We start from the raw sequence: 25720 nt of genomic DNA, 5'->3' as shown, positions 1-25720 counted from the left end.
TTTAGCAGCAAACCAAGCAATTCTCCAGTTATCTGCGGGAATCCTCTGTGGCCATTTCTTTTTTGCTTTTTTCCCTGTTTCATTTAATATATGTATATTTATATGCTGTACGAAATATTGGATCTTTGAGTGCACCGGCCATCTGTTCATCGAAACTACCAGGTCAAAAGTACAGAGCACTGTCTGCGTGGCTATTACTGCTGCCTAGTGTGGCTTAATAATTATCTCTACACCTGTGTAGAGAAGGGCCTTCGTGATGCAGAGCTGCTGCTCAACAGAGGGCCACTCAGACAAATCTCTTTTTTCGTGTTCCTCAGAAGAAAGCCACGCAGGCTTGGAATGTCACGGTTGTGGGATAGGTTAAGGTCAAACAATGACTGCTCTTTCATTTCTGCATCAACTATACCTTTAGTGACTGTACTCAAGCCTCTTGGCCGCAAAGCCTTGGAAGCGTTGAGTTCCTCCTCAACAGAAACTCATCTAAACAATTGTGAAAAGAGATGCAGTGTTCCCGCCCAGTTTCGAACTGGGGACCTTTCGCGTGTGAGGCGAACGTGATAACCACTACACTACGGAAACCCACTACCTAAAGAAGTCTGAAATCGTTCTGGGCAGGCTCGGCAATATGCGCATAAACGTTAAACCTTCTGAAGCCAACTGTCGGCTCAAAGGTGTTTATACATTTCTTCAAAAGAGGACAGCTGTTTCTGCTCGGTTTCGAACCGAGGACCTTTCGCGTGTTAGGCGAACGTGATGACCTCTACACTACAGAAACTCCACAGGCTAACGATAGTGCTTTTTGGGAAAATATTTATACTGTGATGTGCCCGAAAGCAAATAGACAATCTGCGTAAGTCCCACACACAAGAGGACAGAGTTCATTCGGCCTGGCAGTATATGCGGAGTTTCCTGAAACGCTACCCTTAACTTACCTCGGAATTAAACACTTGCAGCGTGATATCAAGCTGAAACCTGCCTTCCTGTGCTAGTCTCAAACTAACAAACCCAAAGTTTCAAGAGCACAGGAGAAACTCGAAAATGTCTCTTGGTGATTTTTGTTGGTCAAATTGTAGAGTTTCTCCATTCTTCTTGAAACTCACCACAGGGGTAGCACGTATCCAGACTAGCATGGGAAAGCAAGTTTTAGCTTGATATCTCTTCAGAAAGCTGAGATGTGGACTTGCCACGTACAATCTACCCTATTGTAAAAAAACAGGCTGTTTGTGGTCAGTCGAATTCCGAGGGTTTAACACGTCTGGGTGCTTCGGGAGTAAGTGAGGAGCCACCTGAACAGGTTTATTGGCAGATTCGTTGACCATTGTGTTGAATTTCAAGAAGGTTAGCCATGTGTTAGAAACTGCTACGGCTTGCATCATTTTATCAGGAAATCTCTACACCTGTGTAGAGAAGGGCCTTCGTGATGCAGAGCTGCTGCTCAACAGAGGGCCACTCAGACAAATCTCTTTTTTCGTGTTCCTCAAGAGAAAGCCAAGCAGGCTTGGAATGTCACGGTTGTGGGATAGTTAGTGGTCACATAGGCGGTGAGAGGGACAGATGGGCTGTTTGTGGTGACACAGGTGATTATTGGGACAGAGAGGGCCGGAGCGCAGGGGTCTAAGGACGGCCTGCCACGTACCCCCTTTTAGGCGCCCCTTGAGGCCCTGCCCTTACTTGATGGCCTAGGCGGAAAAAGACCCTTATACAAGAGGACAGATTTCATTCGGCGTGGCAGTCTACGCAGAGTTCCCTAAAATCTCTTCTTTGGTGATTCTCAGAAGAAAGCCACGCAGGCTTGGAATGTCACAGTTGTGGGTTAGGTTTAGGTCAAACAATATCTGCTCTTTCATTTCTGCATCAACTTTACCTTTAGTGACTGTATTCATGCCTCTTGGCCACAAAGCCTTGGAAGCGTTGAGTTCCTCCTCAACAGAAACCCACCTGAACGATTTTGACCGTGATAACCTCTACACTATTGAAGCCTGCAGCCAAAGAGGTGTCAGATCTTTTCATCGCAAGCATCGTGGAGCGCGAATCAAATTACAGACTCCGTTGCGCTCTTCAGTCTGCAAATACCTTCTATTTTTAGCAGCAAACCAAGCAATTCTCCAGTTATCTGCGGGAATCCTCTGTGGCCATTTCTTTTTTGCTTTTTTCCCTGTTTCATTTAATATATGTATATTTATATGCTGTACGAAATATTGGATCTTTGAGTGCACCGGCCATCTGTTCATCGAAACTACCAGGTCAAAAGTACAGAGCACTGTCTGCGTGGCTATTACTGCTGCCTAGTGTGGCTTAATAATTATCTCTACACCTGTTTAGAGAAGGGCCTTCGTGAAGCAGAGCTGCTGCTCAACAGAGGGCCACTCAGACAAATCTCTTTTTTCGTGTTCCTCAGAAGAAAGCCACGCAGGCTTGGAATGTCACGGTTGTGGGATAGGTTAAGGTCAAACAATGACTGCTCTTTCATTTCTGCATCAACTATACCTTTAGTGACTGTACTCATGCCTCTTGGCCGCAAAGCCTTGGAAGCGTTGAGTTCCTCCTCAACAGAAACCCACCTAAACAATTGTGAAAAGAGATGCAGTGTTCCCGCCCAGTTTCGAACTGGGGACCTTTCGCGTGTGAGGCGAACGTGATAACCACTACACTACGGAAACCTACTACCTAAAGAAGTCTGAAATCGTTCTGAGCAGGCTCGGCAATATGCGCATAAACGTTAAACCTTCTGAAGCCAACTGTCGGCTCAAAGGTGTTTATACATTTCTTCAAAAGAGGACAGCTGTTTCTGCTCGGTTTCGAACCGAGGACCTTTCGCGTGTTAGGCGAACGTGATGACCACTACACTACAGAAACTCCACAGGCTAACGATAGTGCTTTTTGGGAAAATATTTATACTGTGATGTGCCCGAAAGCAAATAGACAATCTGCGTAAGTCCCACACACAAGAGGACAGAGTTCATTCGGCCTGGCAGTATATGCGGAGTTTCCTGAAACGCTACCCTTAACTTACCTCGGAATTAAACACTTGCAGCGTGATATCAAGCTGAAACCTGCCTTCCTGTGCTAGTCTCAAACTAACAAACCCAAAGTTTCAAGAGCACAGGAGAAACTCGAAAATGTCTCTTGGTGATTTTTGTTGGTTAAATTGTAGAGTTTCTCCATTCTTCTTGAAACTCACCACAGGGGTAGCACGTATCCAGACTAGCATGGGAAAGCAAGTTTTAGCTTGATATCTCTTCAGAAAGCTGAGATGTGGACTTGCCACGTACAATCTACCCTATTGTAAAAAAACAGGCTGTTTGTGGTCAGTCGAATTCCGAGGGTTTAACACGTCTGGGTGCTTCGGGAGTAAGTGAGGAGCCACCTGAACAGGTTTATTGGCAGATTCGTTGACCATTGTGTTGAATTTCAAGAAGGTTAGCCATGTGTTAGAAACTGCTACGGCTTGCATCATTTTATCTGGAAATCTCTACACCTGTGTAGAGAAGGGCCTTCGTGATGCAGAGCTGCTGCTCAACAGAGGGCCACTCAGACAAATCTCTTTTTTCGTGTTCCTCAGAAGAAAGCCAAGCAGGCTTGGAATGTCACGGTTGTGGGATAGTTAGTGGTCACATAGGCGGTGAGAGGGACAGATGGGCTGTTTGTGGTGACACAGGTGATTATTGGGACAGAGAGGGCCGGCGCGCAGGGGTCTAAGGACGGCCTGCCACGTACCCCCTTTTAGGCGCCCCTTGAGGCCCTGCCCTTACTTGATGGCCTAGGCGGAAAAAGACCCTTACACAAGAGGACAGATTTCATTCGGCGTGGCAGTCTACGCAGAGTTCCCTAAAATCTCTTCTTTGGTGTTTCTCAGAAGAAAGCCACGCAGGCTTGGAATGTCACAGTTGTGGGTTAGGTTTAGGTCAAACAATATCTGCTCTTTCATTTCTGCATCAACTTTACCTTTAGTGACTGTATTCATGCCTCTTGGCCGCAAAGCCTTGGAAGCGTTGAGTTCCTCCTCAACAGAAACCCACCTGAATGATTTTGACCGTGATAACCTCTACACTATTGAAGCCTGCAGCCAAAGAGGTGTCAGATCTTTTCATCGCAAGCATCGTGGAGCGCGAATCAAATTACAGATTCCGTTGCGCTCTTCAGTCTGCAAATACCTTCTATTTTTAGCAGCAAACCAAGCAATTCTCCAGTTATCTGCGGGAATCATCTGTGGCCATTTCTTTTTTGCTTTTTTCCCTCTTTCATTTAATATATGTATATTTATATGCTGTACGAAATATTGGATCTTTGAGTGCACCGGCCATCTGTTCATCGAAACTACCAGGTCAAAAGTACAGAGCACTGTCTGCGTGGCTATTACTGCTGCCTAGTGTGGCTTAATAATTATCTCTACACCTGTGTAGAGAAGGGCCTTCGTGATGCAGAGCTGCTGCTCAACAGAGGGCCACTCAGACAAATCTCTTTTTCGTGTTCCTCAGAAGAAAGCCACGCAGGCTTGGAATGTCACAGTTGTGGGTTAGGTTTAGGTCAAACAATATCTGCTCTTTCATTTCTGCATCAACTTTACCTTTAGTGACTGTATTCATGCCTCTTGGCCGCAAAGCCTTGGAAGCGTTGAGTTCCTCCTCAACAGAAACCCACCTGAACGATTTTGACCGTGATAACCTCTACACTATTGAAGCCTGCAGCCAAAGAGGTGTCAGATCTTTTCATCGCAAGCATCGTGGAGCGCGAATCAAATTACAGATTCCGTTGCGCTCTTCAGTCTGCAAATACCTTCTATTTTTAGCAGCAAACCAAGCAATTCTCCAGTTATCTGCGGGAATCCTCTGTGGCCATTTCTTTTTTGCTTTTTTCCCTGTTTCATTTAATATATGTATATTTATATGCTGTACGAAATATTGGATCTTTGAGTGCACCGGCCATCTGTTCATCGAAACTACCAGGTCAAAAGTACAGAGCACTGTCTGCGTGGCTATTACTGCTGCCTAGTGTGGCTTAATAATTATCTCTACACCTGTGTAGAGAAGGGCCTTCGTGATGCAGAGCTGCTGCTCAACAGAGGGCCACTCAGACAAATCTCTTTTTTCGTGTTCCTCAGAAGAAAGCCACGCAGGCTTGGAATGTCATGGTTGTGGGATAGGTTAAGGTCAAACAATGACTGCTCTTTCATTTCTGCATCAACTATACCTTTAGTGACTGTACTCAAGCCTCTTGGCCGCAAAGCCTTGGAAGCGGTGAGTTCCTCCTCAACAGAAACTCATCTAAACAATTGTGAAAAGAGATGCAGTGTTCCCGCCCATTTTCGAACTGGGGACCTTTCGCGTATGGGGCGAACGTGATAACCACTACACTACGGAAACCCACTACCTAAAGAAGTCTGAAATCGTTCTGGGCAGGCTCGGCAATATGCGCATAAACGTTAAACCTTCTGAAGCCAACTGTCGGCTCAAAGGTGTTTATACATTTCTTCAAAAGAGGACAGCTGTTTCTGCTCGGTTTCGAACCGAGGACCTTTCGCGTGTTAGGCGAACGTGATGACCACTACACTACAGAAACTCCACAGGCTAACGATAGTGCTTTTTGGGAAAATATTTATACTGTGATGTGCCCGAAAGCAAATAGACAATCTGCGTAAGTCCCACACACAAGAGGACAGAGTTCATTCGGCCTGGCAGTATATGCGGAGTTTCCTGAAACGCTACCCTTAACTTACCTCGGAATTAAACACTTGCAGCGTGATATCAAGCTGAAACCTGCCTTCCTGTGCTAGTCTCAAACTAACAAACCCAAAGTTTCAAGAGCACAGGAGAAACTCGAAAATGTCTCTTGGTGATTTTTGTTGGTCAAATTGTAGAGTTTCTCCATTCTTCTTGAAACTCACCACAGGGGTAGCACGTATCCAGACTAGCATGGGAAAGCAAGTTTTAGCTTGATATCTCTTCAGAAAGCTGAGATGTGGACTTGCCACGTACAATCTACCCTATTGTAAAAAAACAGGCTGTTTGTGGTCAGTCGAATTCCGAGGGTTTAACACGTCTGGGTGCTTCGGGAGTAAGTGAGGAGCCACCTGAATAGGTTTATTGGCAGATTCGTTGACCATTGTGTTGAATTTCAAGAAGGTTAGCCATGTGTTAGAAACTGCTACGGCTTGCATCATTTTATCAGGAAATCTCTACACCTGTGTAGAGAAGGGCCTTCGTGATGCAGAGCTGCTGCTCAACAGAGGGCCACTCAGACAAATCTCTTTTTTCGTGTTCCTCAAGAGAAAGCCAAGCAGGCTTGGAATGTCACGGTTGTGGGATAGTTAGTGGTCACATAGGCGGTGAGAGGGACAGATGGGCTGTTTGTGGTGACACAGGTGATTATTGGGACAGAGAGGGCCGGCGCGCAGGGGTCTAAGGACGGCCTGCCACGTACCCCCTTTTAGGCGCCCCTTGAGGCCCTGCCCTTACTTGATGGCCTAGGCGGAAAAAGACCCTTATACAAGAGGACAGATTTCATTCGGCGTGGCAGTCTACGCAGAGTTCCCTAAAATCTCTTCTTTGGTGATTCTCAGAAGAAAGCCACGCAGGCTTGGAATGTCACAGTTGTGGGTTAGGTTTAGGTCAAACAATATCTGCTCTTTCATTTCTGCATCAACTTTACCTTTAGTGACTGTATTCATGCCTCTTGGCCACAAAGCCTTGGAAGCGTTGAGTTCCTCCTCAACAGAAACCCACCTGAACGATTTTGACCGTGATAACCTCTACACTATTGAAGCCTGCAGCCAAAGAGGTGTCAGATCTTTTCATCGCAAGCATCGTGGAGCGCGAATCAAATTACAGACTCCGTTGCGCTCTTCAGTCTGCAAATACCTTCTATTTTTAGCAGCAAACCAAGCAATTCTCCAGTTATCTGCGGGAATCCTCTGTGGCCATTTCTTTTTTGCTTTTTTCCCTGTTTCATTTAATATATGTATATTTATATGCTGTACGAAATATTGGATCTTTGAGTGCACCGGCCATCTGTTCATCGAAACTACCAGGTCAAAAGTACAGAGCACTGTCTGCGTGGCTATTACTGCTGCCTAGTGTGGCTTAATAATTATCTCTACACCTGTTTAGAGAAGGGCCTTCGTGAAGCAGAGCTGCTGCTCAACAGAGGGCCACTCAGACAAATCTCTTTTTTCGTGTTCCTCAGAAGAAAGCCACGCAGGCTTGGAATGTCACGGTTGTGGGATAGGTTAAGGTCAAACAATGACTGCTCTTTCATTTCTGCATCAACTATACCTTTAGTGACTGTACTCATGCCTCTTGGCCGCAAAGCCTTGGAAGCGTTGAGTTCCTCCTCAACAGAAACCCACCTAAACAATTGTGAAAAGAGATGCAGTGTTCCCGCCCAGTTTCGAACTGGGGACCTTTCGCGTGTGAGGCGAACGTGATAACCACTACACTACGGAAACCTACTACCTAAAGAAGTCTGAAATCGTTCTGAGCAGGCTCGGCAATATGCGCATAAACGTTAAACCTTCTGAAGCCAACTGTCGGCTCAAAGGTGTTTATACATTTCTTCAAAAGAGGACAGCTGTTTCTGCTCGGTTTCGAACCGAGGACCTTTCGCGTGTTAGGCGAACGTGATGACCACTACACTACAGAAACTCCACAGGCTAACGATAGTGCTTTTTGGGAAAATATTTATACTGTGATGTGCCCGAAAGCAAATAGACAATCTGCGTAAGTCCCACACACAAGAGGACAGAGTTCATTCGGCCTGGCAGTATATGCGGAGTTTCCTGAAACGCTACCCTTAACTTACCTCGGAATTAAACACTTGCAGCGTGATATCAAGCTGAAACCTGCCTTCCTGTGCTAGTCTCAAACTAACAAACCCAAAGTTTCAAGAGCACAGGAGAAACTCGAAAATGTCTCTTGGTGATTTTTGTTGGTTAAATTGTAGAGTTTCTCCATTCTTCTTGAAACTCACCACAGGGGTAGCACGTATCCAGACTAGCATGGGAAAGCAAGTTTTAGCTTGATATCTCTTCAGAAAGCTGAGATGTGGACTTGCCACGTACAATCTACCCTATTGTAAAAAAACAGGCTGTTTGTGGTCAGTCGAATTCCGAGGGTTTAACACGTCTGGGTGCTTCGGGAGTAAGTGAGGAGCCACCTGAACAGGTTTATTGGCAGATTCGTTGACCATTGTGTTGAATTTCAAGAAGGTTAGCCATGTGTTAGAAACTGCTACGGCTTGCATCATTTTATCTGGAAATCTCTACACCTGTGTAGAGAAGGGCCTTCGTGATGCAGAGCTGCTGCTCAACAGAGGGCCACTCAGACAAATCTCTTTTTTCGTGTTCCTCAGAAGAAAGCCAAGCAGGCTTGGAATGTCACGGTTGTGGGATAGTTAGTGGTCACATAGGCGGTGAGAGGGACAGATGGGCTGTTTGTGGTGACACAGGTGATTATTGGGACAGAGAGGGCCGGCGCGCAGGGGTCTAAGGACGGCCTGCCACGTACCCCCTTTTAGGCGCCCCTTGAGGCCCTGCCCTTACTTGATGGCCTAGGCGGAAAAAGACCCTTACACAAGAGGACAGATTTCATTCGGCGTGGCAGTCTACGCAGAGTTCCCTAAAATCTCTTCTTTGGTGTTTCTCAGAAGAAAGCCACGCAGGCTTGGAATGTCACAGTTGTGGGTTAGGTTTAGGTCAAACAATATCTGCTCTTTCATTTCTGCATCAACTTTACCTTTAGTGACTGTATTCATGCCTCTTGGCCGCAAAGCCTTGGAAGCGTTGAGTTCCTCCTCAACAGAAACCCACCTGAATGATTTTGACCGTGATAACCTCTACACTATTGAAGCCTGCAGCCAAAGAGGTGTCAGATCTTTTCATCGCAAGCATCGTGGAGCGCGAATCAAATTACAGATTCCGTTGCGCTCTTCAGTCTGCAAATACCTTCTATTTTTAGCAGCAAACCAAGCAATTCTCCAGTTATCTGCGGGAATCATCTGTGGCCATTTCTTTTTTGCTTTTTTCCCTCTTTCATTTAATATATGTATATTTATATGCTGTACGAAATATTGGATCTTTGAGTGCACCGGCCATCTGTTCATCGAAACTACCAGGTCAAAAGTACAGAGCACTGTCTGCGTGGCTATTACTGCTGCCTAGTGTGGCTTAATAATTATCTCTACACCTGTGTAGAGAAGGGCCTTCGTGATGCAGAGCTGCTGCTCAACAGAGGGCCACTCAGACAAATCTCTTTTTCGTGTTCCTCAGAAGAAAGCCACGCAGGCTTGGAATGTCACAGTTGTGGGTTAGGTTTAGGTCAAACAATATCTGCTCTTTCATTTCTGCATCAACTTTACCTTTAGTGACTGTATTCATGCCTCTTGGCCGCAAAGCCTTGGAAGCGTTGAGTTCCTCCTCAACAGAAACCCACCTGAACGATTTTGACCGTGATAACCTCTACACTATTGAAGCCTGCAGCCAAAGAGGTGTCAGATCTTTTCATCGCAAGCATCGTGGAGCGCGAATCAAATTACAGATTCCGTTGCGCTCTTCAGTCTGCAAATCCCTTTTATTTTTAGCAGCAAACCAAGCAATTCTCCAGTTATCTGCGGGAATCCTCTGTGGCCATTTCTTTTTTGCTTTTTTCCCTCTTTCATTTAATATATGTATATTTATATGCTGTACGAAATATTGGATCTTTGAGTGCACCGGCCATCTGTTCATCGAAACTACCAGGTCAAAAGTACAGAGCACTGTCTGCGTGGCTATTACTGCTGCCTAGTGTGGCTTAATAATTATCTCTACACCTGTGTAGAGAAGGGCCTTCGTGATGCAGAGCTGCTGCTCAACAGAGGGCCACTCAGACAAATCTCTTTTTTCGTGTTCCTCAGAAGAAAGCCACGCAGGCTTGGAATGTCACGGTTGTGGGATAGGTTAAGGTCAAACAATGACTGCTCTTTCATTTCTGCATCAACTATACCTTTAGTGACTGTACTCAAGCCTCTTGGCCGCAAAGCCTTGGAAGCGTTGAGTTCCTCCTCAACAGAAACTCATCTAAACAATTGTGAAAAGAGATGCAGTGTTCCCGCCCAGTTTCGAACTGGGGACCTTTCGCGTGTGAGGCGAACGTGATAACCACTACACTACGGAAACCCACTACCTAAAGAAGTCTGAAATAGTTCTGGGCAGGCTCGGCAATATGCGCATAAACGTTAAACCTTCTGAAGCCAACTGTCGGCTCAAAGGTGTTTATACATTTCTTCAAAAGAGGACAGCTGTTTCTGCTCGGTTTTGAACCGAGGACCTTTCGCGTGTTAGGCGAACGTGATGACCACTACACTACAGAAACTCCACAGGCTAACAATAGTGCTTTTTGGGAAAATATTTATACTGTGATGTGCCCGAAAACAAATAGACAATCTGCGTAAGTCCCACACACAAGAGGACAGAGTTCATTCGGCCTGGCAGTATATTACATTTACATTTACATTTAATCATTTAGCAGACGCTTTTATCCAAAGCGACTTACAAATGAGAACAATAGAAGCAGTCAGGTCAACAGGAGAACAACAACAGTATACAAGTGCCATGACAAGTCTCAGTTAGTCTAGTATAGAACGCATAGCCAGGATTTTTTTTTTTTTTTTTTTTTTTTTTTTTTTTTTATTAAATGAACAAAGACAAGAAAAGGAAAAGTACTGGTGTTAGTAGGTTAAGTGCAGGCGAAAAAGATGAGTCTTCAGACGTTTCTTGAAAATTAGTAAAGACTCAGCTGTACGAATTGGGATTGGGAGGTCATTCCACCAGCTGGGCACAGTCCAGGAAAAGGTCCGTGAGAGTGATTTTGAATTTCTTTGGGATGGCACCACAAGGCGTTGTTCACTTGCAGAGCGCAAACTTCTGGAGGGCACATAGGATTTAACCAGTGAGTTTAGGTAAGTTGGTGCCGTGCCAGTGGTCGTCTTGTAGGCAAGCATCAGTACCTTGAATTTGATGCGAGCGGCTACTGGTAGCCAGTGTAACCTGATGAGGAGAGGAGTAACATGAGCTTTTTTTGGCTCATTGAAGACAACCCTCGCTGCTGCATTCTGGATCATTTGCAGAGGCTTGACAGTACATGTAGGAAGGCCCGCCAGGAGAGCATTACAATAGTCCAGTCTGGAGAGAACAAGAGCTTGGACAAGAAGTTGGGTTGCTTGCTCTGACAGGAAGGGTCTAATCTTCCTAATGTTGTATAAGGCAAACCTGCAGGACCGGGTCGTTGTAGCAATGTGGTCAGTGAAGCTTAATTGATGATCCATCACAACACCTAGGTTTCTGGCTGTCCTCGAAGGAGTTATGGTTGACGAGCCCAGCTGTATAGAGAAGTTGTGATGAATCAATGGGTTAGCTGGAATCACCAGGAGTTCAGTCTTTGTAAGGTTAAGCTGAAGGTGATGGTCATTCATCCAGCTAGAAATGTCACTCAGACAGGCTGAAATGCGAGCAGCTACCGTCGGGTCATCTGGCTGGAATGAGAAGTAGAGTTGGGTGTCATCAGCATAGCAGTGATAAGAAAAGCCATGCTTCTGAATGACAGATCCTAAAGATGTCATGTAGATGGAGAAGAGAAGTGGTCCAAGTACTGAGCCTTGAGGAACCCCAGTAGCAAGGTGGTGTGACTTTGAAACATCACCCCTCCAAGACACACTGAAGGATCTGTCAGAGAGGTAGGACTTAACCCACAGGAGAGCAGTTCCAGAGATGCCCATCTTTCTGAGGGTGGACAAGAGAATCTGGTGATTAACAGTGTCAAAAGCAGCAGACAGGTCCAGCAAGATGAGTACCGAGGATTTTGAAGCTGCTCTTGCTAGTCGCAGGGCTTCAGTAACCGAGAGCAGAGCAGTCTCAGTTGAGTGGCCACTTTTGAAGCCAGATTGGTTGCTGTCCAGGAGGTTGTTCTGTCCAAGGAACATAGAAAGCTGGTTGAACACAGCTCGCTCAAGTGTCTTTGCAATGAATGGAAGAAGGGATACCGGTCTGTAGTTTTCAAGAAGCGCTGGATTTAGAGATGGTTTCTTGAGCAGTGGGCTTACCCGAGCCTGCTTGAATGCTAAGGGAAATGTTCCAGAGTGAAGAGAGGAGTTGATAATGTGAGTAAGTGAAGGTATGACTGAAGAAGAGATCGCTTGAAGGAGGTGAGTGGGGATTGGATCAAGTGGACAAGTAGTAGGATGATTGGACAGGAGAATTTTGGAGACGTCCATCTCTGAGAGTGGGGAGAAGGAGGATAAAGTGTGTGCATCCGTCATTGTGACGTTGTCCTCGGTCTGCGGTGTGGAGAATTGGTCACTGATGGATCTTGTCTTATTTGTGAAGAAAGCTGCAAAGTCGTCCGCTGTAAGAGTCGATGGAGGAGGCGGAGGCGGTGGATTAAGAAGAGAAGAGAAAGTCTTGAAGAGTGTCCGAGCATCACTGCAGCTGTTAATTTTGTTGTGGTAGTAGGATGTTTTAGCTGTGAAGACATTTGCAGAGAAGGAAGAGAGGAGAGATTGATACACACTGAGGTCTGTAGAGTTTTTTGATTTCTGCCATTTCCTCTCTGCAGCTCTGAGTTTAGAGCGATGTTCACGGAGAACCTCAGACAGCCAGGGGGCAGATGGGGCAGTGCGTGCTGGTCTAGACAACAGTGGGCAAAAGTTGTCCAAGCAAGATGTTAAAGTGGAGCAAAGAGTGTCCGTAGCACTGTTCGTGTCCAGAGCAGAAAACTGAGAGAGTGGTGGAAGAGAGGATGAAACCACAGCAGATAGGCGAGATGGAGAGAGTGAGCGTAGGTTCCGTCGAAAGGTGACCTGCGTTGGAGTGTGTGCCACTTCAGGAGTAAGTGCTAGGTTAGCAGTAATGAGGAAGTGATCAGAGGTGTGCAGTGGAGCAACTGAAGAGGTGTCCACAGAGCAACAGCGCGTGTAGATGAGGTCCAGTTGGTTGCCTGATTTGTGAGTTGCTGTAGTAGACACTAGCTTGAGATCAAATGAGGTGAGCAGAGTTTTGAAGTCAGCAGCCTGGGGTTTATCTAGGTGGATGTTGAAGTCACCAAGCAGTACCAGAGGAGTACCATCTTCAGGAAAGTTTGATAGCAGCACATCCAACTCCTCCAAGAAGTTTCCCAGTTGACCTGGGGGACGATAAATGACCACAAAGTGGATTTTAACAGGGTGGGTTACAGTAATGGCATGTGATTCAAATGAACCAGTACCTGTAGGTGATGGCTGAAGATCAAATTTCCATTCTTTGGATATAAGGAGACCCGTACCTCCACCCCTCCCAGTGGTGCGAGGAGTGTGGGAACAAGTGAAATTAGTGGAGAGGGCTGCAGGGGTGGCAGTATCTTCAGGTTTGATCCAAGTCTCTGTCAGTGCCATGAGGTTGAGACCGGAATGAGTAGCAATAGAAGAAATGAAGTCTGCTTTGTTAACTGCAGACTGGCAGTTCCAGAGACCAACTGGAATAGAGAGCATAGTAGTAGAGGTCAGAGGGACATGGCGTAGGTTTGTCAGACAGGCCTTCCTGCGACATACATAGCGTGCTCTCCGAGTGTTAGTAGTGATAGTAGAGATCTGAAAGCACATAGTGACTACAAGTGTAAGATATATTTGAGAGGCTATACAAAAAGTAAATAAAGAGAAAAGCAATACTCAGGTGCTCTGTCGGTGTCCTTGCTCGGTGGAGTCGCGCAGGTAGAGTCGATTGTCTTTACACTCGTCGGTCTTCACACGAGGAGGGATCACACGAGGGTTGCCGCGACCGCTGCCGCGGTGAAACCTAGTGCTTTGTATTAGCCTGATTACCTGTGATTGAAGTCAGCTGGACACGCCTCACTATTTAGCAGATCGAAACCAGGCAGTCCCGCGATAGGCAAACGCAAAACCAAGCACCACTTTCAGCACGTATTTAACCAGGGTAAGACACACACAATTTAAACCAAAAACTTTTCTAGCAATGATGATCACACACTAGTCTGATGAGAAAACAAGACAAAACACTCACAAGCTGCTGTCCTTCTATGTTGCTCGACTGTTTCTTCTGACAAGTGTTTTACAAACAGCTAATTAAAGTACTTTCACTGGCTTTGGCCACGCCTCACTATTTAGCAGATCGAAACCAGGCAGAGTTTATATATGCAGAGTTTCCTGAAACGCTACCCTTAACTTACCTCGGAATTAAACACTTGCAGTGTGATATCAAGCTGAAACCTGCCTTCCTGTGCTAGTCTCAAACTAACAAACCCAAAGTTTCACGAGCACAGGAGAAACTCGAAAATGTCTCTTGGTGATTTTTGTTGGTCAAATTGTTGAGTTTCTCCAATCTTACTTGAAACTCACCACAGGGGTAGCACGTGTCCAGACTAGCATGGGAAAGCAAGTTTTAGCTTGATATCTCTTCAGAAAGCTGAGATTTGGACTTGCCACGTACAATCTACCCTATTGTAAAAAAAACAGGCTGTTTGTGGTCAGTCGAATTCCGAGGGTTTAACACGTCTGGGTGCTTCGGGAGTAAGTGAGGAGCCACCTGAACAGGTTTATTGGCAGATTCGTTGACCATTGTGTTGAATTTCAAGAAGGTTAGCCATGTGTTAGAAACTGCTACGGCTTGCATCATTTTATCAGGAAATCTCTACACCTGTGTAGAGAAGGGCCTTCGTGATGCAGAGCTGCTGCTCAACAGAGGGCCACTCAGATAAATCTCTTTTTTCGTGTTCCTCAGAAGAAAGCCAAGCAGGCTTGGAATGTCACGGTTGTGGGATAGGTTAAGGTCAAACAATGACTGCTCTTTCATTTCTACATCAACTATACCTTTAGTGACTGTACTCATGCCTCTTGGCCGCAAAGCCTTGGAAGCGTTGAGTTCCTCCTCAACAGAAACCCACCTAAACAATTGTGAAAAGAGATGCAGTGTTCCCGCCCAGTTTCGAACTGGGGACCTTTCGGGTGTGAGGGGAACGTGATAACCACTACACTACGGAAACCCACTACCTAAAGAAGTCTGAAATCGTTCTGAGCAGGCTCGGCAATATGCGCATAAACGTTAAACCTTCTGAAGCCAACTGTCGGCTCAAAGGTGTTTATACATTTCTTCAAAAGAGGACAGCTGTTTCTGCTCGGTTTCGAACCGAGGACCTTTCGCGTGTTAGGCGAACGTGATGACCACTACACTACAGAAACTCCACAGGCTAACAATAGTGCTTTTTGGGAAAATATTTATACTGTGATGTGCCCGAAAGCAAATAGACAATCTGCGTAAGTCCCACACACAAGAGGACAGAGTTCATTCGGCCTGGCAGAATATGCGGAGTTTCCTGAAAGGCTACCCTTAACTTACCTCGGAATTAAACACTTGCAGTGTGATATCAAGCTGAAACCTGCCTTCCTGTGCTAGTCTCAAACTAACAAACCCAAAGTTTCAAGAGCACAGGAGAAACTCGAAAATGTCTCTTGGTGATTTTTGTTGGTCATATTGTTGAGTTTCTCCAATCTTACTTGAAACTCACCACAGGGGTAGCACGTGTCCAGACTAGCATGGGAAAGCAAGTTTTAGCTTGATATCTCTTCAGAAAGCTGAGATTTGGACTTGCCACGTACAATCTACCCTATTGTAAAAAAACAGGCTGTTTGTGGTCAGTCGAATTCCGAGGGTTTAACACGTCTGGGTGCTTCGGGAGTAAGTGAGGAGCCACCTGAACAGGTTTATTGGCAGATTCGTTGACCATTGTGTTGAATTTCAAGAAGGTTAGCCATGTGTTAGAAACTGCTACGGCTTGCATCATTTTATCAGGAAATCTCTACACCTGTGTAGAGAAGGGCCTTCGTGATGCAGAGCTGCTGCTCAACAGAGGGCCACTCAGACAAATCTCTTTTTTCGTGTTCCTCAAGAGAAAGCCAAGCAGGCTTGGAATGTCACGGTTGTGGGATAGTTAGTGGTCACATAGGCGGTGAGAGGGACAGATGGGCTGTTTGTGGTGACACAGGTGATTATTGGGACAGAGAGGGCCGGCGCGCAGGGGTCTAAGGACGGCCTGCCACGTACCCCCTTTTAGGCGCCCCTTGAGGCCCTGCCCTTACTTGATGGCCTAGGCGGAAAAAGACCCTTATACAAGAGGACAGATTTCATTCGGCGTGGCAGTCTACGCAGAGTTCCCTAAAATCTCTTCTTTGGTGATTCTCATAAGAAAGCCACGCAGGCTTGGAATGTCACAGTTGTGGGTTAGGTTTAGGTCAAACAATATCTGCTCTTTCATTTCTGCATCAACTTTACCTTTAGTGACTGTATTCATGCCTCTTGGCCACAAAGCCTTGGAAGCGTTGAGTTCCTCCTCAACAGAAACCCACCTGAACGATTTTGACCGTGATAACCTCTACACTATTGAAGCCTGCAGCCAAAGAGGTGTCAGATCTTTTCATCGCAAGCATCGTGGAGCGCGAATCAAATTACAGACTCCGTTGCGCTCTTCAGTCTGCAAATACCTTCTATTTTTAGCAGCAAACCAAGCAATTCTCCAGTTATCTGCGGGAATCCTCTGTGGCCATTTCTTTTTTGCTTTTTTCCCTGTTTCATTTAATATATGTATATTTATATGCTGTACGAAATATTGGATCTTTGAGTGCACCGGCCATCTGTTCATCGAAACTACCAGGTCAAAAGTACAGAGCACTGTCTGCGTGGCTATTACTGCTGCCTAGTGTGGCTTAATAATTATCTCTACACCTGTTTAGAGAAGGGCCTTCGTGAAGCAGAGCTGCTGCTCAACAGAGGGCCACTCAGACAAATCTCTTTTTTCGTGTTCCTCAGAAGAAAGCCACGCAGGCTTGGAATGTCACGGTTGTGGGATAGGTTAAGGTCAAACAATGACTGCTCTTTCATTTCTGCATCAACTATACCTTTAGTGACTGTACTCATGCCTCTTGGCCGCAAAGCCTTGGAAGCGTTGAGTTCCTCCTCAACAGAAACCCACCTAAACAATTGTGAAAAGAGATGCAGTGTTCCCGCCCAGTTTCGAACTGGGGACCTTTCGCGTGTGAGGCAAACGTGATAACCACTACACTACGGAAACCTACTACCTAAAGAAGTCTGAAATCGTTCTGAGCAGGCTCGGCAATATGCGCATAAACGTTAAACCTTCTGAAGCCAACTGTCGGCTCAAAGGTGTTTATACATTTCTTCAAAAGAGGACAGCTGTTTCTGCTCGGTTTCGAACCGAGGACCTTTCGCGTGTTAGGCGAACGTGATGACCACTACACTACAGAAACTCCACAGGCTAACGATAGTGCTTTTTGGGAAAATATTTATACTGTGATGTGCCCGAAAGCAAATAGACAATCTGCGTAAGTCCCACACACAAGAGGACAGAGTTCATTCGGCCTGGCAGTATATGCGGAGTTTCCTGAAACGCTACCCTTAACTTACCTCGGAATTAAACACTTGCAGCGTGATATCAAGCTGAAACCTGCCTTCCTGTGCTAGTCTCAAACTAACAAACCCAAAGTTTCAAGAGCACAGGAGAAACTCGAAAATGTCTCTTGGTGATTTTTGTTGGTTAAATTGTAGAGTTTCTCCATTCTTCTTGAAACTCACCACAGGGGTAGCACGTATCCAGACTAGCATGGGAAAGCAAGTTTTAGCTTGATATCTCTTCAGAAAGCTGAGATGTGGACTTGCCACGTACAATCTACCCTATTGTAAAAAAACAGGCTGTTTGTGGTCAGTCGAATTCCGAGGGTTTAACACGTCTGGGTGCTTCGGGAGTAAGTGAGGAGCCACCTGAACAGGTTTATTGGCAGATTCGTTGACCATTGTGTTGAATTTCAAGAAGGTTAGCCATGTGTTAGAAACTGCTACGGCTTGCATCATTTTATCTGGAAATCTCTACACCTGTGTAGAGAAGGGCCTTCGTGATGCAGAGCTGCTGCTCAACAGAGGGCCACTCAGACAAATCTCTTTTTTCGTGTTCCTCAGAAGAAAGCCAAGCAGGCTTGGAATGTCACGGTTGTGGGATAGTTAGTGGTCACATAGGCGGTGAGAGGGACAGATGGGCTGTTTGTGGTGACACAGGTGATTATTGGGACAGAGAGGGCCGGCGCGCAGGGGTCTAAGGACGGCCTGCCACGTACCCCCTTTTAGGCGCCCCTTGAGGCCCTGCCCTTACTTGATGGCCTAGGCGGAAAAAGACCCTTACACAAGAGGACAGATTTCATTCGGCGTGGCAGTCTACGCAGAGTTCCCTAAAATCTCTTCTTTGGTGTTTCTCAGAAGAAAGCCACGCAGGCTTGGAATGTCACAGTTGTGGGTTAGGTTTAGGTCAAACAATATCTGCTCTTTCATTTCTGCATCAACTTTACCTTTAGTGACTGTATTCATGCCTCTTGGCCGCAAAGCCTTGGAAGCGTTGAGTTCCTCCTCAACAGAAACCCACCTGAATGATTTTGACCGTGATAACCTCTACACTATTGAAGCCTGCAGCCAAAGAGGTGTCAGATCTTTTCATCGCAAGCATCGTGGAGCGCGAATCAAATTACAGATTCCGTTGCGCTCTTCAGTCTGCAAATACCTTCTATTTTTAGCAGCAAACCAAGCAATTCTCCAGTTATTTGCGGGAATCATCTGTGGCCATTTCTTTTTTGCTTTTTTCCCTCTTTCATTTAATATATGTATATTTATATGCTGTACGAAATATTGGATCTTTGAGTGCACCGGCCATCTGTTCATCGAAACTACCAGGTCAAAAGTACAGAGCACTGTCTGCGTGGCTATTACTGCTGCCTAGTGTGGCTTAATAATTATCTCTACACCTGTGTAGAGAAGGGCCTTCGTGATGCAGAGCTGCTGCTCAACAGATGGCCACTCAGACAAATCTCTTTTTCGTGTTCCTCAGAAGAAAGCCACGCAGGCTTGGAATGTCACGGTTGTGGGATAGGTTAAGGTCAAACAATGACTGCTCTTTCATTTCTGCATCAACTATACCTTTAGTGACTGTACTCAAGCCTCTTGGCCGCAAAGCCTTGGAAGCGTTGAGTTCCTCCTCAACAGAAACTCACCTAAACAATTGTGAAAAGAGATGCAGTGTTCCCGCCCAGTTTCGAACTGGGGACCTTTCGCGTGTGAGGCGAACGTGATAACCACTACACTACGGAAACCCACTACCTAAAGAAGTCTGAAATCGTTCTGGGCAGGCTCGGCAATATGCGCATAAATGTTAAACCTTCTGAAACCAACTGTCGGCTCAAAGGTGTTTATACATTTCTTCAAAATAGGACAGCTGTTTCTGCTCGGTTTTGAACAGAGGACCTTTCGCGTGTTAGGCGAACGTGATGACCACTACACTACAGAAACTCCACAGGCTAACGATAGTGCTTTTTGGGAAAATATTTATACTGTGATGTGCCCGAAAACAAATAGACAATCTGCGTAAGTCCCACACACAAGAGGACAGAGTTCATTCGGCCTGGCAGTATATGCGGAGTTTCCTGAAACGCTACCCTTAACTTACCTCGGAATTAAACACTTGCAGCGTGATATCAAGCTGAAACCTGCCTTCCTGTGCTAGTCTCAAACTAACAAACCCAAAGTTTCAAGAGCACAGGAGAAACTCGAAAATGTCTCTTGGTGATTTTTGTTGGTCAAATTGTAGAGTTTCTCCAATCTTACTTGAAACTCACCACAGGGGTAGCACGTGTCCAGACTAGCATGGGAAAGCAAGTTTTAGCTTGATATCTCTTCAGAAAGCTGAGATGTGGACTTGCCACGTACAATCTACCCTATTGTAAAAAAACAGGCTGTTTGTGGTCAGTCGAATTCCGAGGGTTTAACACGTCTGGGTGCTTCGGGAGTAAGTGAGGAGCCACCTGAACAGGTTTATTGGCAGATTCGTTGACCATTGTGTTGAATTTCAAGAAGGTTAGCCATGTGTTAGAAACTGCTACGGCTTGCATCATTTTATCAGGAAATCTCTACACCTGTGTAGAGAAGGGCCTTCGTGATGCAGAGCTGCTGCTCAACAGAGGGCCACTCAGACAAAACTCCTTTTTCGTGTTCCTCAGAAGAAAGCCACGCAGGCTTGGAATGTCACGGTTGTGGGATAGTTAGTGGTCACATAGGCGGTGAGAGGGACAGATGGGCTGTTTGTGGTGACACAGGTGATTATTGGGACAGAGAGGGCCGGCGCGCAGGGGTCTAAGGACGGCCTGCCACGTACCCCCTTTTAGGCGCCCCTTGAGGCCCTGCCCTTACTTGATGGCCTAGGCGGAAAAAGACCCTTACACAAGAGGACAGATTTCATTCGGCGTGGCAGTCTACGCAGAGTTCCCTAAAATCTCTTCTTTGGTGTTTCTCAGAAGAAAGCCACGCAGGCTTGGAATGTCACAGTTGTGGGTTAGGTTTAGGTCAAACAATATCTGCTCTTTCATTTCTGCATCAACTTTACCTTTAGTGACTGTATTCATGCCTCTTGGCCGCAAAGCCTTGGAAGCGTTGAGTTACTCCTCAACAGAAACCCACCTGAACGATTTTGACCGTGATAACCTCTACACTATTGAAGCCTGCAGCCAAAGAGGTGTCAGATCTTTTCATCGCAAGCATCGTGGAGCGCGAATCAAATTACAGATTCCGTTGCGCTCTTCAGTCTGCAAATACCTTCTATTTTTAGCAGCAAACCAAGCAATTCTCCAGTTATCTGCGGGAATCCTCTGTGGCCATTTCTTTTTTGCTTTTTTCCCTGTTTCATTTAATATATGTATATTTATATGCTGTACGAAATATTGGATCTTTGAGTGCACCGGCCATCTGTTCATCGAAACTACCAGGTCAAAAGTACAGAGCACTGTCTGCGTGGCTATTACTGCTGCCTAGTGTGGCTTAATAATTATCTCTACACCTGTGTAGAGAAGGGCCTTCGTGATGCAGAGCTGCTGCTCAACAGAGGGCCACTCAGACAAATCTCTTTTTTCGTGTTCCTCAGAAGAAAGCCACGCAGGCTTGGAATGTCACGGTTGTGGGATAGGTTAAGGTCAAACAATGACTGCTCTTTCATTTCTGCATCAACTATACCTTTAGTGACTTTACTCATGCCTCTTGGCCGCAAAGCCTTGGAAGCGTTGAGTTCCTCCTCAACAGAAACACACCTAAACAACTGTGAAAAGTGATGCAGTGTTCCCGCCCAGTTTCGAACTGGGGACCTTTCGCGTGTGAGGCGAACGTGATAACCACTACACTACGGAAACCTACTACCTAAAGAAGTCTGAAATCGTTCTGAGCAGGCTCGGCAATATGCGCATAAACGTTAAACCTTCTGAAGCCAACTGTCGGCTCAAAGGTGTTTATACATTTCTTCAAAAGAGGACAACTGTTTCTGCTCGGTTTCGAACCGAGGACCTTTCGCGTGTTAGGCGAACGTGATGACCACTACACTACAGAAACTCCACAGGCTAACGATAGTGCTTTTTGGGAAAATATTTATACTGTGATGTGCCCGAAAGCAAATAGACAATCTGCGTAAGTCCCACACACAAGAGGACAGAGTTCATTCGGCCTGGCAGTATATGCGGAGTTTCCTGAAACGCTACCCTTAACTTACCTCGGAATTAAACACTTGCAGCGTGATATCAAGCTGAAACCTGCCTTCCTGTGCTAGTCTCAAACTAACAAACCCAAAGTTTCAAGAGCACAGGAGAAACTCGAAAATGTCTCTTGGTGATTTTTGTTGGTCAAATTGTAGAGTTTCTCCATTCTTCTTGAAACTCACCACAGGGGTAGCACGTGTCCAGACAAGCATGGGAAAGCAAGTTTTAGCTTGATATCTCTTCAGAAAGCTGAGATGTGGACTTGCCACGTACAATCTACCCTATTGTAAAAAAACAGGCTGTTTGTGGTCAGTCGAATTCCGAGGGTTTAACACGTCTGGGTGCTTCGGGAGTAAGTGAGGAGCCACCTGAACAGGTTTATTGGCAGATTCGTTGACCATTGTGTTGAATTTCAAGAAGGTTACCCATGTGTTAGAAACTGCTACGGCTTGCATCATTTTATCAGGAAATAAAACTCCAGATGGATGTGTTTTAAAGTTCGTCAAGGGGACACACAGACTGCTTGTGGTCACAGTCTTTGTATTACCAGTGGACAGAAGGGCAGTTAGTGGTCACATAGGCGGTGAGAGGGACAGATGGGCTGTTTGTGGTGACACAGGTGATTATTGGGACAGAGAGGGCCGGCGCGCAGGGGTCTAAGGACGGCCTGCCACGTACCCCCTTTTAGGCGCCCCTTGAGGCCCTGCCCTTACTTGATGGCCTAGGCGGATAAAGACCCTTACACAAGAGGACAGATTTCATTCGGCGTGGCAGTCTACGCAGAGTTCCCTAAAATCTCTTCTTTGGTGTTTCTCAGAAGAAAGCCACGCAGGCTTGGAATGTCACAGTTGTGGGTTAGGTTTAGGTCAAACAATATCTGCTCTTTCATTTCTGCATCAACTTTACCTTTAGTGACTGTATTCATGCCTCTTGGCCGCAAAGCCTTGGAAGCGTTGAGTTCCTCCTCAACAGAAACCCACCTGAACGATTTTGACCGTGATAACCTCTACACTATTGAAGCCTGCAGCCAAAGAGGTGTCAGATCTTTTCATCGCAAGCATCGTGGAGCGCGAATCAAATTACAGATTCCGTTGCGCTCTTCAGTCTGCAAATACCTTCTATTTTTAGCAGCAAACCAAGCAATTCTCCAGTTATCTGCGGGACAATCTGCGTAAGTCCCACACACAAGAGGACAGAGTTCATTCGGCCTGGCAGTATATGCAGAGTTTCCTGAAACGCTACCCTTAACTTACCTCGGAATTAAACACTTGCAGTGTGATATCAAGCTGAAATCTGCCTTCCTGTGCTAGTCTCAAACTAACAAACCCAAAGTTTCAAGAGCACAGGAGAAACTCGAAAATGTCTCTTGGTGATTTTTGTTGGTCAAATTGTTGAGTTTCTCCAATCTTACTTGAAACTCACCACAGGGGTAGCACGTGTCCAGACTAGCATGGGAAAGCAAGTTTTAGCTTGATATCTCTTCAGAAAGCTGAGATGTGGACTTGCCACGTACAATCTACCCTATTGTAAAAAAACAGGCTGTTTGTGGTCAGTCGAATTCCGAGGGTTTAACACGTCTGGGTGCTTCGGGAGTAAGTGATGAGCCACCTGAACAGGTTTATTGGCAGATTCGTTGACCATTGTGTTGAATTTCAAGAAGGTTAGCCATGTGTTAGAAACTGCTACGGCTTGCATCATTTTATCAGGAAATCTCTACACCTGTGTAGAGAAGGGCCTTCGTGATGCAGAGCTGCTGCTCAACAGAGGGCCACTCAGACAAATCTCTTTTTTCGTGTTCCTCAGAAGAAAGCCACGCAGGCTTGGAATGTCACAGTTGTGGGTTAGGTTACAGTCTGCAAATACCTTCTATTTTTAGCAGCAAACCAAGCAATTCTCCAGTTATCTGCGGGAATCCTCTGTGGCCATTTCTTTTTTGCTTTTTTCCCTCTTTCATTTAATATATGTATATTTATATGCTGTACGAAATATTGGATCTTTGAGTGCACCGGCCATCTGTTCATCGAAACTACCAGGTCAAAAGTACAGAGCACTGTCTGCGTGGCTATTACTGCTGCCTAGTGTGGCTTAATAATTATCTCTACACCTGTGTAGAGAAGGGCCTTCGTGATGCAGAGCTGCTGCTCAACAGAGGGCCACTCAGACAAATCTCTTTTTTCGTGTTCCTCAGAAGAAAGCCACGCAGGCTTGGAATGTCACGGTTGTGGGATAGGTTTAGGCGGTGAGAGGGACAGATGGGCTGTTTGTGGTGACACAGGTGATCATTGGGACAGACAGGCCCGGCGCGCAGGGGTCTGAGGAGGGCCTGCCATGTACCCCCTTTTAGGCGCCCCTTGAGGCCCTGCCCTTACTTGATGGCCTAGCCGGAAAAAGACCCTTACACAAGAGGACAGAGTTCAATCAAATTACAGATTGCGTTGCGCTCTTCAGTCTGCAAATACCTTCTATTTTTAGCAGCAAACCAAGCAATTCTCCAGTTATCTGCGGGAATCCTCTGTGGCCATTTCTTTTTTGCTTTTTTCCCTCTTTCATTTAATATATGTATATTTATATGCTGTACGAAATATTGGGTCTTTTAGTGCACCGACCATCTGTTCATCGAAACTACCAGGTCAAAAGTACAGAGCACTGTCTTTGTGGCTATTACTGCTGCCTAGTGTGGCTTAATAATTATATCTACACCTGTGTAGAGAAGGGCCTTCGTGATGCAGAGCTGCTGCTCAACAGAGGGCCACTCAGACAAATCTCTTTTTTCGTGTTCCTCAGAAGAAAGCCACGCAGGCTTGGAATGTCACGGTTGTGGGATAGGTTTAGGTCAAACAATGACTGCTCTTTCATTTCTGCATCAACTATACCTTTAGTGACTGTACTCATGCCTCTTGGCCGCAAAGCCTTGGAAGCGTTGAGTTCCTCCTCAACAGAAACCCACCTAAACAATTGTGAAAAGAGATGCAGTGTTCCCGCCTAGTTTCGAACTGGGGATACGTGATAACCACTACACTACGGAAACCCACTACCTAAAGAAGTCTGAAATCGTTCTGTGCAGGCTCGGCAATATGCGCATAAATGTTAAACCTTCTGAAGCCAACTGTCGGCTCAAAGGTGTTTATACATTTCTTCAAAAGAGGACAACTGTTTCTGCTCGGTTTCGAACAGAGGACCTTTCGCGTGTTAGGCGAACTTGATGACCACTACACTACAGAAACTCCACAGGCTAACGATAGTGCTTTTTGGGAAAATATTTATACTGTGATGTGCCCGAAAGCAAATAGACAATCTGCGTAAGTCCCGCACATAAGAGGACAGAGTTCATTCGGCCTGGCAGTATATGCGGAGTTTCCTGAAACGCTACCCTTAACTTACCTCGGAATTAAACACTTGCAGCGTGATATCAAGCTGAAACCTGCATTCCTGTGCTAGTCTCAAACTAACAAACCCATAGTTTCAAGAGCACAGGAGAAACTCGAAAATGTCTCTTGGTGATTTTTGTTGGTCAAATTGTTGAGTTTCTCCAATCTTCTTGAAACTCACCACAGGGGTAGCACGTGTCCAGACTAGCATGGGAAAGCAAGTTTTAGCTTGATATCTCTTCAGAAAGCTGAGATGTGGACTTGCCACGTACAATCTACCCTATTGTAAAAAAAACAGGCTGATTGTTGTCAGTCGAATTCCGAGGGTTTAACACGTCTGGGTGCTTCGGGAGTAAGTGAGGAGCCACCTGAACAGGTTTATTGGCAGATTCGTTGACCATTGTGTTGAATTTCAAGAAGGTTAGCCATGTGTTAGAAACTGCTACGGCTTGCATCATTTTATCAGGAAATAACACTCCGGTTGGATGTGCTTTAAATTTCGTCAAGGGGACACATAGACTGCTTGTGGTCACAGTCTTTGTATTACCAGTGGACAGAAGGGCAGTTAGTGGTCACATAGGCGGTGAGAGGGACAGACGGGCTGTTTGTGGTGACACAGGTGATTATTGGGACAGAGAGGGCCGGCGCGCAGGGGTCTAAGGACGGCCTGCCACGTACCCCCTTTTAGGCGCCCCTTGAGGCCCTGCCCTTACTTGATGGCCTAGGCGGAAAAAGACCCTTACACAAGAGGACAGATTTCATTCGGCGTG

At 45.9% G+C, this 25720-nt stretch overlaps 18 non-coding genes across 18 annotated transcripts; all 18 read right to left on the bottom strand.

Moving 5' to 3' along the window:
- Positions 1-506: 506 nt before the first annotated feature.
- On the bottom strand, positions 507-579 carry trnav-cac (transfer RNA valine (anticodon CAC)). Its single transcript has one exon. It is a non-coding gene; the product is annotated as a tRNA-Val (tRNA).
- A 123-nt stretch (positions 580-702) lies between these two features.
- Positions 703-775, bottom strand: trnav-aac (transfer RNA valine (anticodon AAC)). Its single transcript has one exon. It is a non-coding gene; the product is annotated as a tRNA-Val (tRNA).
- A 1812-nt stretch (positions 776-2587) lies between these two features.
- Positions 2588-2660, bottom strand: trnav-cac (transfer RNA valine (anticodon CAC)). Its single transcript has one exon. It is a non-coding gene; the product is annotated as a tRNA-Val (tRNA).
- Positions 2661-2783: 123 nt separating this feature from the next.
- trnav-aac (transfer RNA valine (anticodon AAC)) lies at positions 2784-2856 on the bottom strand. The gene has a single exon. It is a non-coding gene; the product is annotated as a tRNA-Val (tRNA).
- Positions 2857-5486: 2630 nt separating this feature from the next.
- trnav-aac (transfer RNA valine (anticodon AAC)) lies at positions 5487-5559 on the bottom strand. Its single transcript has one exon. It is a non-coding gene; the product is annotated as a tRNA-Val (tRNA).
- A 1812-nt stretch (positions 5560-7371) lies between these two features.
- trnav-cac (transfer RNA valine (anticodon CAC)) lies at positions 7372-7444 on the bottom strand. Its single transcript has one exon. It is a non-coding gene; the product is annotated as a tRNA-Val (tRNA).
- A 123-nt stretch (positions 7445-7567) lies between these two features.
- trnav-aac (transfer RNA valine (anticodon AAC)) lies at positions 7568-7640 on the bottom strand. The gene has a single exon. It is a non-coding gene; the product is annotated as a tRNA-Val (tRNA).
- A 2434-nt stretch (positions 7641-10074) lies between these two features.
- On the bottom strand, positions 10075-10147 carry trnav-cac (transfer RNA valine (anticodon CAC)). The gene has a single exon. It is a non-coding gene; the product is annotated as a tRNA-Val (tRNA).
- A 123-nt stretch (positions 10148-10270) lies between these two features.
- On the bottom strand, positions 10271-10343 carry trnav-aac (transfer RNA valine (anticodon AAC)). The gene has a single exon. It is a non-coding gene; the product is annotated as a tRNA-Val (tRNA).
- Positions 10344-14926: 4583 nt separating this feature from the next.
- trnav-cac (transfer RNA valine (anticodon CAC)) lies at positions 14927-14999 on the bottom strand. The gene has a single exon. It is a non-coding gene; the product is annotated as a tRNA-Val (tRNA).
- Positions 15000-15122: 123 nt separating this feature from the next.
- trnav-aac (transfer RNA valine (anticodon AAC)) lies at positions 15123-15195 on the bottom strand. Its single transcript has one exon. It is a non-coding gene; the product is annotated as a tRNA-Val (tRNA).
- Positions 15196-17008: 1813 nt separating this feature from the next.
- trnav-cac (transfer RNA valine (anticodon CAC)) lies at positions 17009-17081 on the bottom strand. The gene has a single exon. It is a non-coding gene; the product is annotated as a tRNA-Val (tRNA).
- Positions 17082-17204: 123 nt separating this feature from the next.
- Positions 17205-17277, bottom strand: trnav-aac (transfer RNA valine (anticodon AAC)). The gene has a single exon. It is a non-coding gene; the product is annotated as a tRNA-Val (tRNA).
- A 1811-nt stretch (positions 17278-19088) lies between these two features.
- trnav-cac (transfer RNA valine (anticodon CAC)) lies at positions 19089-19161 on the bottom strand. Its single transcript has one exon. It is a non-coding gene; the product is annotated as a tRNA-Val (tRNA).
- Positions 19162-19284: 123 nt separating this feature from the next.
- On the bottom strand, positions 19285-19357 carry trnav-aac (transfer RNA valine (anticodon AAC)). The gene has a single exon. It is a non-coding gene; the product is annotated as a tRNA-Val (tRNA).
- Positions 19358-21170: 1813 nt separating this feature from the next.
- trnav-cac (transfer RNA valine (anticodon CAC)) lies at positions 21171-21243 on the bottom strand. Its single transcript has one exon. It is a non-coding gene; the product is annotated as a tRNA-Val (tRNA).
- A 123-nt stretch (positions 21244-21366) lies between these two features.
- Positions 21367-21439, bottom strand: trnav-aac (transfer RNA valine (anticodon AAC)). Its single transcript has one exon. It is a non-coding gene; the product is annotated as a tRNA-Val (tRNA).
- A 3294-nt stretch (positions 21440-24733) lies between these two features.
- trnav-aac (transfer RNA valine (anticodon AAC)) lies at positions 24734-24806 on the bottom strand. Its single transcript has one exon. It is a non-coding gene; the product is annotated as a tRNA-Val (tRNA).
- Between the last annotated feature and the right edge of the window lie 914 nt (positions 24807-25720).

Source organism: Carassius gibelio, chromosome B20 (genome assembly GCF_023724105.1).
Source record: "Carassius gibelio isolate Cgi1373 ecotype wild population from Czech Republic chromosome B20, carGib1.2-hapl.c, whole genome shotgun sequence".
NCBI lineage: Eukaryota > Metazoa > Chordata > Actinopteri > Cypriniformes > Cyprinidae > Carassius > Carassius gibelio.
The sequence above is the reverse complement of the archived record's forward strand: the minus strand, read 5'-3'. Positions and strand labels throughout refer to the sequence as shown.